Source organism: Anser anser, assembly GCF_964211835.1.
Source record: "Anser anser genome assembly, chromosome: 2".
In the NCBI taxonomy this organism is placed as follows: domain Eukaryota; kingdom Metazoa; phylum Chordata; class Aves; order Anseriformes; family Anatidae; genus Anser; species Anser anser.
The window spans coordinates 39,970,651-39,986,907 of NC_139721.1; the positions used below are offsets into that span (position 1 = coordinate 39,970,651).

A 16,257-nucleotide genomic window follows, 5' to 3' on the forward strand; every position below is an offset into this window, starting at 1 on the left:
CCTGCCATCCTTGATCAGACAATCTTCAAACTGAGAATATTCACGTTAAAAACATTCTCGTATAAAGTTCAATGTTCAAAAGGCATCATCTTCACGGTCATCGCATCCACACAGACCAGAGGATCTGTCCTACATTTACACAGATTAGATAAAATATGACTTTCTTTATATCTCAAAAAAATAATCACCCTGACAGGAAACACACTCACTACAGCCAACCCTCGCCAACCAGCCACGCCACACAGCACAAAGGCTACCACAGGATCCCATGAGGCCAAGGAGCTTTGCCCATACAAGCAAGTTTTCACACAATGGGCCTTACTCAAATGACATCAGATATTTGCAGTCAAAATCTTGAAGACTTATATTAGGATACTTTCTTTTAAGAGATAGCATCTCATTGCATATAAATATTTTTTGTCATAAGCCTGCTGTAACAACCTCTTCAGGGTATTCCTGTGGTCTCACTGTTCATAGAAGTCTTTTAAAATAATTGAGGCTATAAACATGAACTTTTTCTGACTCTTGCTGCAATGAAATTAAAAGGGAAAAAAGTCACGAGTTTATGGTTGTGTCAATAAGAGCTAGACCTATTGGTTTATCGTAACACTTGCCAATAGCGCTACCATTTTAAGTCTGCTGCCGAGTTCAATGATTTGTGAAACTAGAGGTATTTTTTAAAGGAAATTAAAAAGAATTTTTATTCACTTTTATTAGTGGAAGAACATGTCAAATATTCAACTTCTCAAATTTTGACCCAGTTGACTGGTTTTTATTCTTTTAGACAATGTTATCATTTACAGTTGGGAGCTAATGCCAGAGTATTTGAGATTAATTTGCTGAAATAATTTGCTATAATTTATATTCCCTTCAGAAAGCTAGGGGGGGAAAGAAGAAACAGTGTCCAAAGACACTATGAAAATCCCTCCCAAAAGACTCACATGAACACAGTATTGATCCTCGCCTTCCTTCACTACACAGCGTTGCAGTGAAGCAGAACCAGGGACTATTGCTTCTCTCCAGGCCCAGCTCTCCAAAAGTAACATCCAGAAAATATAAAGAAGAAGTTGCTCTCCTGTTCAAAGGATCTTCCTCCTGGGAAAGCATATCAGTTAAAATCATACTATACACAACACAGAGTTATGCAACTACAGTTTAACTTGTGTGATTTCCAATCTGGATGCACTTGTTTGAATGACTTTTTGCTGCACTCTTTTTGTCATTCTGCTGGAAATGCAATGCCTATCTGTGTGTGTAATCGGGGGTGAGTAGAGTTCATCATCATCATCAAAAAAAACCACATGCATGAATGGGATGCCAAAGTAAAATTATATGCAAAGATCAAATCTAGCAATAACCATCTACAGACCGGTCAACTTCCTGACTTTCAATGGCTGAGTTAGCAATAATTTTTGTCTGTGTTGCTTTCTCTCCTTCTTATTGCTGTTTCTCAACTATAAATAATAAATAAAAAAAAGTAATAAAGGTGGCTAAGGGATTCTCAGCTGAACACCTGGCTGAGCAAAAAAGTTAAAAGCCTCACAAACTTATATGTCCAATTAAAAGTTTACAAGTAAGAAGTCCTTCATCTGTGAGTGCTCAAAACATCACAGGAAAACTAAGTTCAACGGCATTATGCATTATCAAACATACATTCCCCAAGTATATCACAAAACATGCACTGTGGGAAAATCCTTTATAAGAGTCTTCTCTGAATTGTTCATTTAATGCAACTTCCATGAGAACAAAAAGACCAGATCATTTCACATGTATTGTCAGAAAAACAAAAATCACATTCTGGGGTACTTCTATCTATACTTTGAGGTATCACAACCAGATCTTTACCTGTCTGGTTTTGATCCTTACTTCAGGACTATTTCAGTTATACCATTAGGTAAAATAATCACCACCTTCCAAAACTCCTAATAGCTACAACTTAATTGTAAGGAAGAACTGGTAAGGAAGGTAACCAACAGTTGTTGACGCAAACTAATCTCTGGATCATAAAGCCCCATGTAGCTGCACTCCTGTCACGCAATACATGAGTTGTAAAGCTAAGGTGCTTGAAAATAAATCAAACACCAAAAAGAAATTACTGCCAGCAAGGACAGCGTATTTCAATGATAAAAGTGCACGTGACGCCAGCCAATTTCAAGCTGCAATAATCTGAACATAATCATCGTATGTAAATCATAATTTATGGGAAATCATCCAAAATACTGATGGTAGAATTTATATCTTAATAGCTAGCATGCTGACGGCTAAAATAGTTCACACATCTGGCAGTTTTTATACTATGCAAACTGCCGGGGTAGTACAGAAATAAAGCTATTTCCATGTGATGTGCACCGCAGGAGCGTGCCCCTCCTCTAACAAGGGCTGGGAACCGGTCAGCAGCAGGAAAGTTCTTATTTCAAGTCCCTTTGCTGCATATGTGATTGCCTGTCCTAAGACACAGAAGTTTTACTGTAGTATTTCACTATCTGTCAGAGGAACGCTTAAAATACAGTGTCCTCTCTTGTCAAGGATAATATTTATGTGCATTAAAAAAATGGAATTGCTGTGACAGTATGAAAGAGTTATGAATTTACAACGGTGGCCCACAGCAAGAAAATTGGGACTCTTCTCCATCACCTTGGAAGTGACACTTGGAAAGATAGCTGCTGCCAGCCTGAAACTCCACACAGCCCAGCCCCCCCCTTCCTCTCCCTGCCCCAAGGACAGTCCCAGGGTAAGAAAAAAAAATACAATTTTAGAGTGTTTTTCCAGTTCCTTAGCAATTGCTGGGAAAACCCAAAAGATTTCACTTGACAAACTGGCACACGAGCCTCTAAAAGCATAGATGGTGACACAAGAGGTGTCACCGCTCTGTTGGACACACAGTCATGGAAGCATAGAGCGGTTTGGGTTGGAAGGGACCTTAAATATCATCTAATTCCACCCCCCGGCCATGGGAGGTTGGATGGGGCTATGAGCAACCTGGACTAGTGGGAGGTGTCCCTACCCATGGCAGGGAGTTGAAAGTAGATGGCCTTTAAATTCCTTTCCAAACCCTATCCACCAATGCTGTAACCCCATCGTAGAAGGCCACTGGATTTGTCAGGCACGATCTGCCCTTCGTGAAGCCATGTCGGCTGTCCCCAGCCACCTCCTTAGTTTCCATGTGCCTTAGAGTTTCCAGGAGGATCTGCTCCTTGATCTTGCCAGGCACAGAGGTGAGACTGACTAGCCTGTAGTTCCCGGGGTCTTCCTTTTTTCCCTTTTTCAAAAGGGGTCATGCTTCCCCTCCTCCAGTCAGTGGGAGCCTCACCACACTGACACGACTTCTCAAATACGATGGCCAGTGGCTTACCATCTCAGCCTGCCCCCTCCACCCCCCGACCCCAACACCAGCACACATCTCCTTGCTCACCTACTTCGAAACTCCCAGAACCACAGGGAGACAAAGCCAAGTGCGCTGCTAACAAGACTATTCTTAATTGCAAAGAGGCCGGCTCCACCCTTCCCTCGGTCACCACACCCCTAATAAAGCAGCACTGCTTTAAAAAAGCGATCAAGATTCAGAAGTTGCCCCCAGAGTAGCCCTTCTGTGGTAGATACTGGGTTTCTAAGACATGCAAAGCCACTCGTCCTTCCAAGCCAGGCAATGTACAGCAGCGACCAGCACGTGCAGTTCTCATGCCTGTTATCAGTTTCAGTGGGAAGCGATGGCAAAATTGCACAATTCTTTTGGACTCCATGATCACACAGCATCTTCCTAGCTGGAGTTTCCAGATTTTCAAAACCCTGTATCCACGTGTACACATATATGCAGATTTTGGAAGAGTCTTAGAAGAATCTCTGCTCCTCATCATAAACCACCTCTGTGTTCACAATTTATATGAACTTCAACAGATGATATAAGGAAGCTGTTTGAAAATAAATCTTTTCTGCTTTAGAAGCTTCACCCCACAGAAGGAGAGAAAAAACCCACTCTGTAGTGCTTTGAATTATACATCCACACTGCAGGAGAGAGACATGGCCAGAACTAGCAGTTGGCTCATCCCCTGGTTTTGTGCATTTACTGGGTCTGTTCCAGCACTCATGCATTTCTCTCACATACTACCTTTACAGTAAAGTAAGCAAAAAAAGTGCTGTACCCTCTGTAAATCCAGAAGAAATATGCCACAAAATTTCTAAGAAATGTATCAGAGTTGTGTCTGAATTTTAAAGTGCATCTCATTTCCAGTGCTTACTTCAAAACCTTAAAATGGGAATTTCCTTAGTTTTAGTCCTCCCCTCTCCCCATAAATTAGTACCCACTACCTTTCAGAACAGGTTTCCTGCTCCACGTCATCACTACTGACTGAGCTGTACTTATGGCAGTGCTCACACCTCTGTGACAGAGTCTCAGAAACATCTCACTCAGGACCTCCATGGAATCTGTAAAATTTTTAATTTACCAAAAAGAAATAAAAACTCTTAAGTAAGAAGTCCACTGTTTGCTGAGAAGTTTTCTGATTAGCACCTTCCCGATTATTTTAAGTCATATACTCCCAAATGTTTTTATGGGAACACTGAAGATATAGTTAAAGATTTAGGTATCTCAACAAATAAGATGATTATTGTATTTATTTATCATAAATGCAGTTACCACACAGTAGCATTGCCAACTACCTTGTCTGGGAACTGGTGAATGTAGCACGGTTTTAAATAATCTGGCAGACAAGACTGGACTTAAGACTTTCAGGCATCCATTAAAAATAAAACAAAGGCACCAAGGACAACAACAAAAACCCTTTGGCTTTCCAGAATGGTATTGAACAGTTACTTAATGCTTGGAACCGCACTGTGGGTTGGACCAGTGTCATTCCCGTTTTGTACATGGAGAAAAGCACTTGGTCAGTGGAACAGAAGTGCAATTATTATTCCAGTATCTGGCTCCTGAAGCAAGGCAGCTTCCACTCATATTAGGCCACAAAGCAATGCTTCAAGTCTGCCAAAATAGCACGGCTACCTTTGTTCCCACAGTACCTGCACAAATTACTTTGTGAAGCACCAGAAAATGCATACCCAGTTTGCTTTGGATCTTCAATACCAAGCAGAACCATAAAAAAGTTGTACTTTATTTCATCATTCTTGAAGCTGTACCTTATCTGCTATGAACTTTACCCTTTATCTTCCTTCACAGGACAATTTGCTTTTCTAACTGATGGTAATTCTCATGGCATGCAAATCTACTCATCTCGAAATGCCACTGGGCCAGACTTGTTCTCTCTAGTCAGCGAAGACGCTTAAGCAAGTTTCTGTTGTGTTACAAGCTTTTGCATAACATCTGCACAGAGAAGTCTTCCCAGCAGATACCGTTCTCGAGATGTGCTGCTACAAGTACAAATCCAGGGCTTCCTGAAAAGACTTTTTTTCTAGGTCTTAATCGAAAAGTTAGTCATACTCATTTTGCAAGATTGCTGTGTGATACAAGGTAAATTAAATACCACCAAGACACAGCGAAGCATACTGAATCGATTTAACAGTGTTAGCTCTTCCCAAGTGGAAAGGATGTAAAACAAAGCAGCACCACAACTGTTCAAAAGCATAAGGGCAAAGTGACATTAAGGAGACAGAAAACCAACATTTTGATAACAAGTGAGAGATGATAGATAATGCTAGGGTATTATATTGGAATTTCAGTATTGGCTATGACAGAGAAGAAAGAACTAACAAGAAGATGTAAAGAGAGATGATACGATCAAAGCCACAGGCTTGGGAAATGCACTTTCATGCAATATTCAGAATTGATTTAAATGGGACAAGACTGCTTTCATCCAGGCTAGAAAAGTGATGGCGAGGTACTTTAGTAGTAAGATGAGACAGGCGGATGGAAGATTTCACAGCATGGGCAGATAGGGAAGGCTGCACCTTGGACACGCAACACCAGGAGAACAAGATACAGACTGCACCGGGTTGCAAAAACCTTGACAGAATTAAAGCAGGGGTAGGAAACACTGAGCAGTTTTTACTCCACTAATACTGTATTCGTATAATACAGTATACCAGTACTGTACACTGTATAACTGCTTTTCTGTGCATTCATTTTTCATTACTATTTTAAAAGATTAATAGGTTTAAGGGAAGAATAGAAATATTTTCTGATTCAAGTGGATTGCAGAATTTTTACCTTAGGGAGAAATTTAGGAAGCTAGTAATAAGAGCTACTTTGTCTGCAAAGTTCATCATAAGGGCTCCTTAAGACATAAGGCTCTCAGTAGGTTAACTTAATAGCAACTGCACCGGCTACGTAAGAAAGTGACCTTTATTGGTAAGAAATATTAGGACACTTCAGGGGTTTAAAAGACCCCAAAAAGAAATTCACGGTATCAGCTGAGCAGAGGACAACTTGGAACAGACTCTTACATTTTAACTCTGTTTTTATATACTTACAACTTATACAGGCAAAAGTCACATCTATTCAGAAATAAAGGCTGTAAATCACCCATATCAGAGGCAACTCAACCATTCAAAACGTATGCAAACTATTTAAGGATTAAGTTTCAAGGGAGAGTACATTTAAAGAAATACAAACCACCTCAGGTGACAGCTCATGTGAAATAGGGATGCTAAGGAAATCTCCCTGGACTCCAAAATTATGCTAAAATCATGCTGGATACAATGGGGACTGAAACAGAATTACACCTAGCACGGTTTTGCTCTTTGTGAGGGAAAAATTCAATTATTTTTTTGAGGCTGCATCAGCTCTGCATTTGTAACTGGGCCATCTGATTTCTCCCACAAGTACAAAAAGTTGAAATGAACCAATAGTAAAAATAAACCTCATCAGCCTGTTTTCTCAGTATTAGACATTTTCTTAACACAATAAACACAGCTCTGTTTTGAAGACAAAATGCGAGTGAGGCTGCCATAAAGGATCACTGTCCCTGGATGCCTGTCCTCTGATAAACAGCCTGAACTGCCAAACCTTTCCAGATCAAGCAAAAGCCCTGATACTGTGGTGCAAGGTGATGAGCCGTGCTCTGGCCAGTATTTCTGGCTGAAAGCAACCAAACACTGCAAGGATCTCAAGCTATTGTCATGACCTCACGAAGTCACACCTCTGTCCGAGCACTCCTTCCAAGAGCATCTGGTGTGGATCTGCCTTTGTACAGCATCCGATGGTTGTTCTCAACAACCCCGTGCCTCTAACTGGCAGATTTCAGCAAGAAAACATCCTAACAAAAGGAGCTGATACAGCACCCTTGTGCTTAATGAAAACTCATTTCCAGCTGTGAGGAAAAGAAGGCAGCTTGCACCCTGGTGCACTTTACTGCCAGAAGCAGCAAATCGCTAAAAAGCATTGTGAAGAGCTGGGAATCGAGTCCCCAGAACTAATAAATCCTTCCTTGCTATTTACGTGGCACTCCCTAAGTAGCCAAAGGGGAACCCTTTCTGCCACTTGGGTCACCTCTTCCCTGCAGAGGTTGGAAGGGCAGCACCAGGCACCAAGGCAACAGTCACAGCGGTGACAGCCTGGTGCTCGCTGCTGGCAGTGCTGAGCCATCTCCAGCTTTTGGGGCAGCTCGATTTAAAGGCAGGTCCCAGTTCTGTTGAAGAATTTCACATCAAACATTTCCAACGTTTCTAGCTGTATCACATAAAGGAAATGAGAAGCAAGTCTTACACCTGTAAACATGGAACTGGACTTTTTCTTCTTGCTCCAGACAGCCAAACAGTCCTTGCAACTGAAATCCACAGCGCACTTGAGCATTATAGATTTGGGAAGAGAGGGAGCTGGAATACAAGATGACGACGGGACGGTTTTAAAACATACTTGCAGGAAGGGGAAAGGAGAGCAGGGAAGAGAGACTCAGCCCACCAGTACAAACCCACCTTCTTTTCAGGCACGTTTGTGACATCCAACAAGAAAAGACTTCTTCACTATTACAGATTACCTCTAAAGGATTTTTGAAAGACAGTCGTATGGACCAAAGAAAATAATCTAATCAAGTGTAAAAGGCCTAACTGCTAAACTAAAATGAAACAAGCAGGGAAAAAACTGCCCCATTCATAAGGATTAAAGTATTTATCTGATTAATTTTTCAAAATTTAACAAAAAAAGAATTTCAGAACTTCTTACTGGCTGTGATTGAACCTGAAGCAAGGAACTAAGCAAGCTCTCAAATAGAAATTGGTTTCTTTCATCTTCAAAACATTTTTTTTTTCCAAATGCCTTCACTGCAAGAAATGTCTACGTACCATTTCTAAGATGTTATGTCAGAACCTGTAAACAAGCAGGAAAAATAAATCCCTCACCATATTTGAGCACAGACCGTCAGAACAGAAAATATGGCATTGTCATGTATTTAAACAGTAAAAATCCAAATGCTTGTCAGAACAAAGATAATGTTTCTGCTACTTCAAATATAAAACCTTAGGTCTGCACTCTTTGGCACTTGTCTTGGCCAAGATGTAAACAAAGACGACCTCTTCAGCCCCAAACAATGTAATACTAATGATGGTGATCATTTAAACAAGGAGAAAATTACTTTAATTGGGGATGAAAACAAGAAAGAAATCTTGTTAATATTATAAGGCAGGAGTAATGGCTTTGAAGGGATGGGATGAAGAGCTTTGCCCTTCTCCCACAAAGTTACCCAAAGCATACTAGAAAGGATGCCTGTAGACAGCTTCCTCCAACACTGCCCTGAGGGTCGCCTGGTGCTTCGTTTGTACGTACCCAAAGACTAAATTTAATTTTTGTAGTCAGTCAGCCTTGTCCAGCTTTCCAGTTTTCAGCAGTGATGTCAGACCTACACACAGGCTGCAGAAACAGGGCTGAAGCAAGCAGAACGGTAATTAGGTGCATTTAGGACTCCAAAAAGTATTTGCATAAATACAAAGTGTCTGTTGAGTGTTCCCAGCTCTCCATGTTTGCTAGTGGATTTGGAGCTACGTTTTGTTGGGAGGGGACTCCCACTGAGGGTGCGCCTCCCTCTTCTGGCCCAGAACCCTTTATTCTCCTCTTTCTCTCATGCAGATTTCCTTCTGTGCACTTTCTGCCCACTTAAGCTTAACACGGTCCCTAACAAAGATGTAATTCTGTATAAGTGGTGCCCAACTGAAGCCATCTAAGAAGAATAAAGCTTTCTGTAAAGCAATTTTATATAGCGCTTTTGACTATACCGACTTGACATATTATTGTGGGAGGGAAAATATGTAAGAAAGATTTACAATGGCTGCATAAAGCATGGAAAATAAGTGTGGTCTGTATGAAATGGAATTTTTATATGTAAGAAAATATAAAAAATAATCTCCTTAAGCAACCCTTTCTCATCTCATTTTCTCCAGTTTGTCCTTGACTCCAGTTATGTTTATACAGCAGCTAGAAATAGGTAGATGTATGCTTATCATATGTACACATGTGCACACTCACACATAAGGATAGGTATAAATGAAGTAATTTTGGACAGCAGGATTAATATAGAAAAAATAACTTGCCTAGAGGTGAGAGGCCTTACGTGGTCAGCTGTTGGGAGATCTCTGATCACAGAACTGCACAACAGCTGAGCCTGGAAGGCACCTCTCTAGGTCGTCTGGTCCAACCTGTTGCTGCAAGCAGGGCCACCTACAGCCTGTTGGCCAGGATCATGTCCAGATGGCTTTTGGAGATCTCCAAGGACCTTCCTGGGTAACCTGTGCCAACATTTGTCCATTCTTACAGAAAAAAAATAAAATTATTATGCTTATATGGAATTTCCCATGTCTCAGTTTGTGCCCATTGCCTCTTGTCCGGTCATGGAATGCCTCTGAGAAGAGCCTGGCTCCATCCTCTTTACTCCTCCCCAAGAGTTATGTATATACGTTGATAATTCCATACTTGATTTTGGCAAGAAGCAGAAAAAAAAGCTCTGTATAGGATCCTACTGCCTCCAGTAGTACGTTCCACAAAGTCAGAAGAGCTGCTATAAATGGCAGATGTACGTATTTCTTGGAGATGAGGGAAGCATCAATCCAGTTTCAGCATGCTTGCAAAAAAAAAAAAAATCAATAGTAATTCAACACCAGATGGATTCAGTATTTGTAGATGTCTTCTAAGAATGGATTTAAGACTTAGTTGCAAACACGCTTTTGATGCAAGTTTAGGCTTCAGAGTCATGCTGAAGTAAAATAAGAAAGTGTAAGTTGCTTTGTAGCATAAGGAAAGAGAAAATACTTGCAGAAACTCAGGTTCTTTAGAGAGCTAAAAACCACAGTCAATAGTAAAGAAGCACCACAGTTTTTCAACATGTACCATAGGAAAAATCCCTTATCTAGCCACACTACAGACAACGAACCCAAGCCCTATATACTTCAGCCAAACTATTTGCTTGGCTGTTGCTCTGCAAGGACTTGATGTAAGCACACACAAAACCTCCTCCCGGGGCAGAATCAGAGCTGCTGGCCTCCCGCAGGACCCTTTAGGCAGCCAGCGCAGCAAATTCGCCAAGTAGCCAGCAAAGAAGAGCAAAACCGACGTGACACTAGGCCAGAAAGCATCCACGGGGTTTGCAGCCCTGTATGCAGCAGCGAAGCTGTGAAGATTCAGGTCAGTGCTGTGCCGCTGCTGCCTGCGACACCTACAAGAGGGGTAGGGGCAGCTCCTCAGGTCACCACCTTGTAGAGGCCCCGAGGATGTGGGGTACCTGCACGGAGACGTGATCGAAAGACATGGGCCCTGTTTTCAGAAAACAGTCAGCAAAACTCATTAATCACTTTGGAAAGCCCTCATGCAGAGATGACAGGGGGATGACAGGAAGATGAAGAGCAACACTTGTTTTCAGTAAAGAGGTAAGAGAAGAAAAGCAGACATGCCAGACTTGGAAAGGTCAGGGGTAAGATTCGCGTTTGTCAAAATGAGCTTTCCATGCAGGAGCCAAGGACATCTTCCATCAGTAAGCAAATAATTAACAAAACAAGGGAAAAAAAAATCAGGTCTTTTTTGGTAGGAGAACTTGAATTCTTCACCTGCATGCCCTTCTTGGCCACCTCCACCTACAAGGTATTTTTAGATATTGCCCACTCAATAGGGAGTGGTGATTGTGAAGATGTCACAGAGCAGAGGGTTGAATGGCAGATAGAAGCTGAAAGGCAGAGAGAGCTTGATTGGAGAAAGTGAATACAAAAGAGAAGATGGATTTGAATGGGAAAACGGGGCAGACAAATTTAGAAAAGAGACCGGGAAGAAAAAGAACTGAACGTTTAAGGACAATGGGGCCATCTACTACTTCAAGGTCCTGTTCTGTTGCACCAACCACGATACCTGCCTTCCACATTAAATTATCAGCAAGCACACTGCCTCCGCTGGGCTTCACCAAGTCCCTGGGGACTCAGAGGCCAAAGCAGCAATCTGCATTCCACAATATGCCAAAGGAAAGTGGGGGGGCAGAGGGGAAGGCACACGGATTTCAATAGTGTTGATGTAACAGTAATGAAAGAGAAAGGGATGCAATTTATCGAGTCCCTCATACATCTTCTGATTAGACTGCTGTTGTAAGATCACAGTAGAAATACAAAGCTGCACACTCATTTCTGGATGACTGCAGTGCCCAAAATACCCAGTGCCAATTATGACACTGAGACAGAAGGAAATCATCCTTATCCTGGCAAGTTTGTACTGTCAGTGCTTACACAGGCAGGAGCAGTTATACTGATCTTTTTCACCCTTTTAAAAGACATTTGCAGTGATGGTTTATGACCCTAAAGCACAGACTGTTCAGCCTACCTTGCAAGCCCACAGCCTGTGGTCACATAAAAGACGCTTCGATCTTCATCTCTGTTTTTTCTCTTCCTCTCTTGCCTTTTTCTGTCTTGATAATGCAGGCAGAGAATGCTTTGGGACAGAGGCCGTATCATATTGTGTGTCTGAATTATCAGCCATCTCATCATATTAATACCTCTCCTTTATTATCATTACTTTATTATCACTACCTACAATAACAGTACCCAGATTTTAAAAGAGCTGATTATAACCATTGACTGCAAGCAGATACAGGAGCCAAACATTCCCAAACTTCTGAAAACATACATACCCATGCAAACCTGCACATTCAAATTTCTCTCCATTTAAGTGGCACTATTAATCCATATAAGTTGTACCACAGACTGCATGACTTGGATACTGAAAGCATTCATACAGACTTCCTAACAAGGGAACAGAATAACCTGATTTTTGGGCTAGTCTACCAACTTCCCAAATGCTAAGGTCCTCTAAAGGAAAGGCAGTAATTTATCATCCTTTTCTTTTTTGTCATTGAGATTTTGTAGTATGCACATTCTCATTAGGAATGGATGCAGTAAAAACCATTCCACAAAACCCAAGAGATATACAGCCAATAAAATAGACGGTCATATAATCATCTGCAGTATAAATAACATATTGCTTCAATTAATAAACCGATATACCACAGAAGTATCAGGCACAACAAGCAATGTCAGTTATGGAAGGGAATAGATGATTCACGTTTAAAAATGACATGTTTACAAATTGAGGATCTGGGTTGAAAACTTCAGCTGCTCTGTGAAAAGACTGCAGCAAGCAGCGGTGCCTACAGGTGGCTGAAAGACATCCACAAAAGACAATGAGAAATGAGACAGGAATCTTGTTGCCAGCATTACCCAGACAACAGCAACCAGGATTATGATTTGCCAGTTGCATTCTACATTAAATCTATCAAGCCATGTTAATACCTCAGGTAATACATTTACAAACAATTAAAATTAATTGTTACAGGAGATTAAACATAGGAAAAAAAATAAAGATATATATCCATTTTGTTTTCAATCTCCTCCGCCAGATGTATACAACTGAGGGAAAACACTGCAGTTGCGAGAACCACAGCAAGAAAATATTGCTGCTTGCGTCCCCCTGATCAATAGAACACAATCTTCCTTTATATATTGCAAACGTTTGACACAAAGGTGCCTAGAGGTATGCATGTTTCATCCTCTATATGTCTCCAGCTCCACACAGTTAGCCCCTGGAATGAATTGCAGCAGGCAAGCGAGAGGCCCACAGGAGAGGAAGCGCGGCCCCATCGGAGCCACTTCCCCATCAACTGCTCGCGCTGCCTGGCAAGGAGGGGAGCTTTCTTCTCACTGCCCCTCTTTGCCCGGCCATCTCCACACAGGAGACACGGTCACATTTTGGATCCCGTTCATCAGTGTTGCTGGAGCGGTGCTGTAAGTGTGTGGGGACAGTGAGGCCTCCTCTACTTACCACACACCTCGCAAAGGACGTCCCTCATCTTCTCGTCCAGGCCCCTCCTGCTCACCCCAACCCCAAAGTTATGAGATTTACAAGAAGAAAGACCTTCACCCAACAAAACACAGGGAACAAACAGGCTATTGATCTCCCATGAACTTTCAGTGTGTTATAAGCAGCACTTACAGATATCCTATTGAATGTGTCGACCACTTAAGCAGACTGACATTCCGTCAGCAGAGTGATAATTGGAGTCGGTTCCAAAAACAGAGGAAAAGGAGAAAGGTGCCTCAGGGCACTGTTCTCATTTTAACGTAAACCTTTACACAGATCACTTACTGCTACTCATCTTTAAAAACAACACGGCATATAAGTGCAAATCCTGCAAAATAAACATGTTGGTAATATCTTAAATCCCTATCTTGACCGTTCCTTCTGGAGTCTCTCATTGCTTACAGACCGCAAAAAAAAAATGCATTAACCTTAAGCATCACCCTTCTCTTTTAGGTTTGGTATCGTTTTAACTGATGCAAAATTCACTTATACACGTAATGCTAAAAAGACATAATACCTTAATAAACCAGAGGTAGTGTAACGCTGTTTATTACTGGTACTCAGCTTACTGCATATATCCATCTTCAGCTAGCAGCCAAAACCAACGCTTCTGAAAACACTCCTCTTCAAGGAATATGATTATTTCCATCGGGTTATAATGAAATTACCAGTATGACACTGAAAGCGTTAACAACATACTCATTTCTACACAAACATATCTTAGTGACAGATGACTGAAGTGACTCTATGCCAGTTATATACATACGATGAAACATTCCAGCAGCTGAGATACTCATTTTTGTAACATACTTTTCTGCTCTCACCATGCGTACGCATACCACACGCCGCATTCTGGGTCGGAAAGGGAAGTTTCCCTTTCACATAACAAATGACTTATAGATTTAATTACAGAGCAACACATCAGAAATAAGGGCAGTTTGCAGAGCCACACAGCAAACACGTACTGCACACAGCTCCTCATAAAGAGCAATTAAAAACTTAAAAAACTTGCTGGCAAAATGGGAATATAAAATCTCATGAAGAATAATCTGAAGCATGCTAGATTTCCTGTAGCAATAAGCTGGTTATTGTTAAAATATGTTTATAGCAACAAAGATGGCAACTTTTTTGTTGTTGTTGTTTATAGAGAGCAGTCCACATGAACTGTTGCTTCAATTTCTTTGTTTACCAAGAAGAAAAAAGAGGTTATTATAAAAAAAAGAGAGAAGCAATAACAACGTAGCTTATTCCTTGCTGTTAAAGCACTGCAAGTTTCAATTATAGTGTCACCAGCTCTAGTTTCATGACTGTCATTTTTTCTGGTGACGCTTGTATAGATCATCACAGCTCTTTTTGGAAGTAAAGAGGTCCACACCTTAATAGCTACTGGTGCAGTATTCCAGTTCCATCAGGTGGTGGTGGTAGCTGTATCCACCACCACAAATATGCTAACTTTTATAGCATTTTGTCCAGCTGTGCCTTATGTTACTTACAAATATTGATAGCTCAACACATGAAGCAGAAAATAAAATGCAAGATATGTCAGCCTCTCCTGAAAATAAGCTGTCTGGATATGGTAAATACATAATTCAGCTGGGGATTTTACTTTCTATATTTATTTAACTAACCATTACTTATTCCTTCACGGGATGCTGTAACAAAGGTCATGAAGATATATACTTCATAAAAGCCTGTTAAAAAGGTAGAAGACAAAAGTTAGCTTAAAACCTCTTAAAGAAGCTTCTGGTTGCTAATTTGGAAGCAATGAGGGAATACGTGACACCCTGAGAACATGCCTTCACAACCTGGGACCTCCCTGTCTGAGCTTAACAGCTATTTTCCAAGTCTGCATAAAAGAAGTAATGTTGGAAATAAAACCCAGATGAATGCAGACAACAAGGTAACTATTCTAGTCAGTAGCAAAAATTCAAAGAAACTGTTAGGTGCTAGCTGTGATTTAAACATCCCAAACACTTTTCCTTTTGAATACACTGTCACAAATACAAAGCATGCATAACTGTTGTACCCACAGCCATATAAAGTTAAAAAGTGAGCATTTATCTATTTGCTAAGGGCATCTATTCAGGAGGCAATGTATTTTCACACCACATAGTTTAGGAGCAAATGACTTGATTTTGCTTTGGTCTACGCAGGAGGGAGAAGAACATCCTCACTGAGAGGTGCGGAGGGAAGAGTGAAGGCTAGTACCAAAATAGCTCCCGTTCCTGACACCTTTCTGACACTGGCTGAGACAAGCGACTCGTACCTCAGACGCATGGTGGCAGCCAGCCAGCCGGATGACTGGTGACTTAATACACAAGTTTATGTGGGCTCTGGAGTCTGACACAGACAAGGGCATCAACTTCCAAATCTCAACAGTCAGCCTCAGTATTCAAACACCATCAAATGAAGCACGGCTATATTAAGACTTTTATATATATACACACACACACATATACACACACTTCGTGCTTGCTTCCCTCTGTTCTGAACAGCTTTCACTGTAAGAAGTGCTCATTAAATATACACGCTTTTTTATTGGAAAAGTTGTGATCAATTGATGCGTAGGTCAAGAATGAGAAGAACTTAAATGAGTATACGACACTGGTAAATACTGTAAAAATAGTCTCAGAATCACAGAGGGAAAGACTGGCATACGCATCTTGTTTCATTCTACTGCTGAAGGCAGTTCTGACAATAAACAAGGCTATAGGCCAAAATTCAGCCTTTGAGAACAATACAGGCATTTACGTCTATACGTGTGCGCGTGCAAGCAAAGGATATACTGCAATCTACCAGGCAGGGTTGCTTTAGTTTCACATTTTGAAAGCCACTGAAAATCAAATCCTGTCGATGAAACAAAGAATCCACCCAGACATGAAGGCTACAGCATCTTTGTTGAAAGAACAATAGAATATTACTCCTCATCCCTCTATCTTTCTGCTAGAGCAGCATCAAGATAGTTATTGGTCTGATCAAATTAAAGAACG

At 41.1% G+C, this 16,257-nt stretch overlaps 1 protein-coding gene across 11 annotated transcripts in view; it reads right to left on the bottom strand.

Moving 5' to 3' along the window:
• The window catches only part of FAM110B (family with sequence similarity 110 member B), a 108,485-nt gene that overhangs the window by 39,150 nt on the left and 53,078 nt on the right, over positions 1–16,257 (bottom strand). Inside the window, exon 3 of one of the 11 annotated variants that reach the window (XM_083823429.1) lies at positions 942–1,095. The exons of the other annotated variants lie outside the window; for them this stretch is intronic. The gene's annotated coding sequence lies outside the window, so the exon portion shown is untranslated. The remainder of the gene's footprint in view (positions 1–941; positions 1,096–16,257) is intronic. 11 annotated transcript variants of the gene reach the window in all.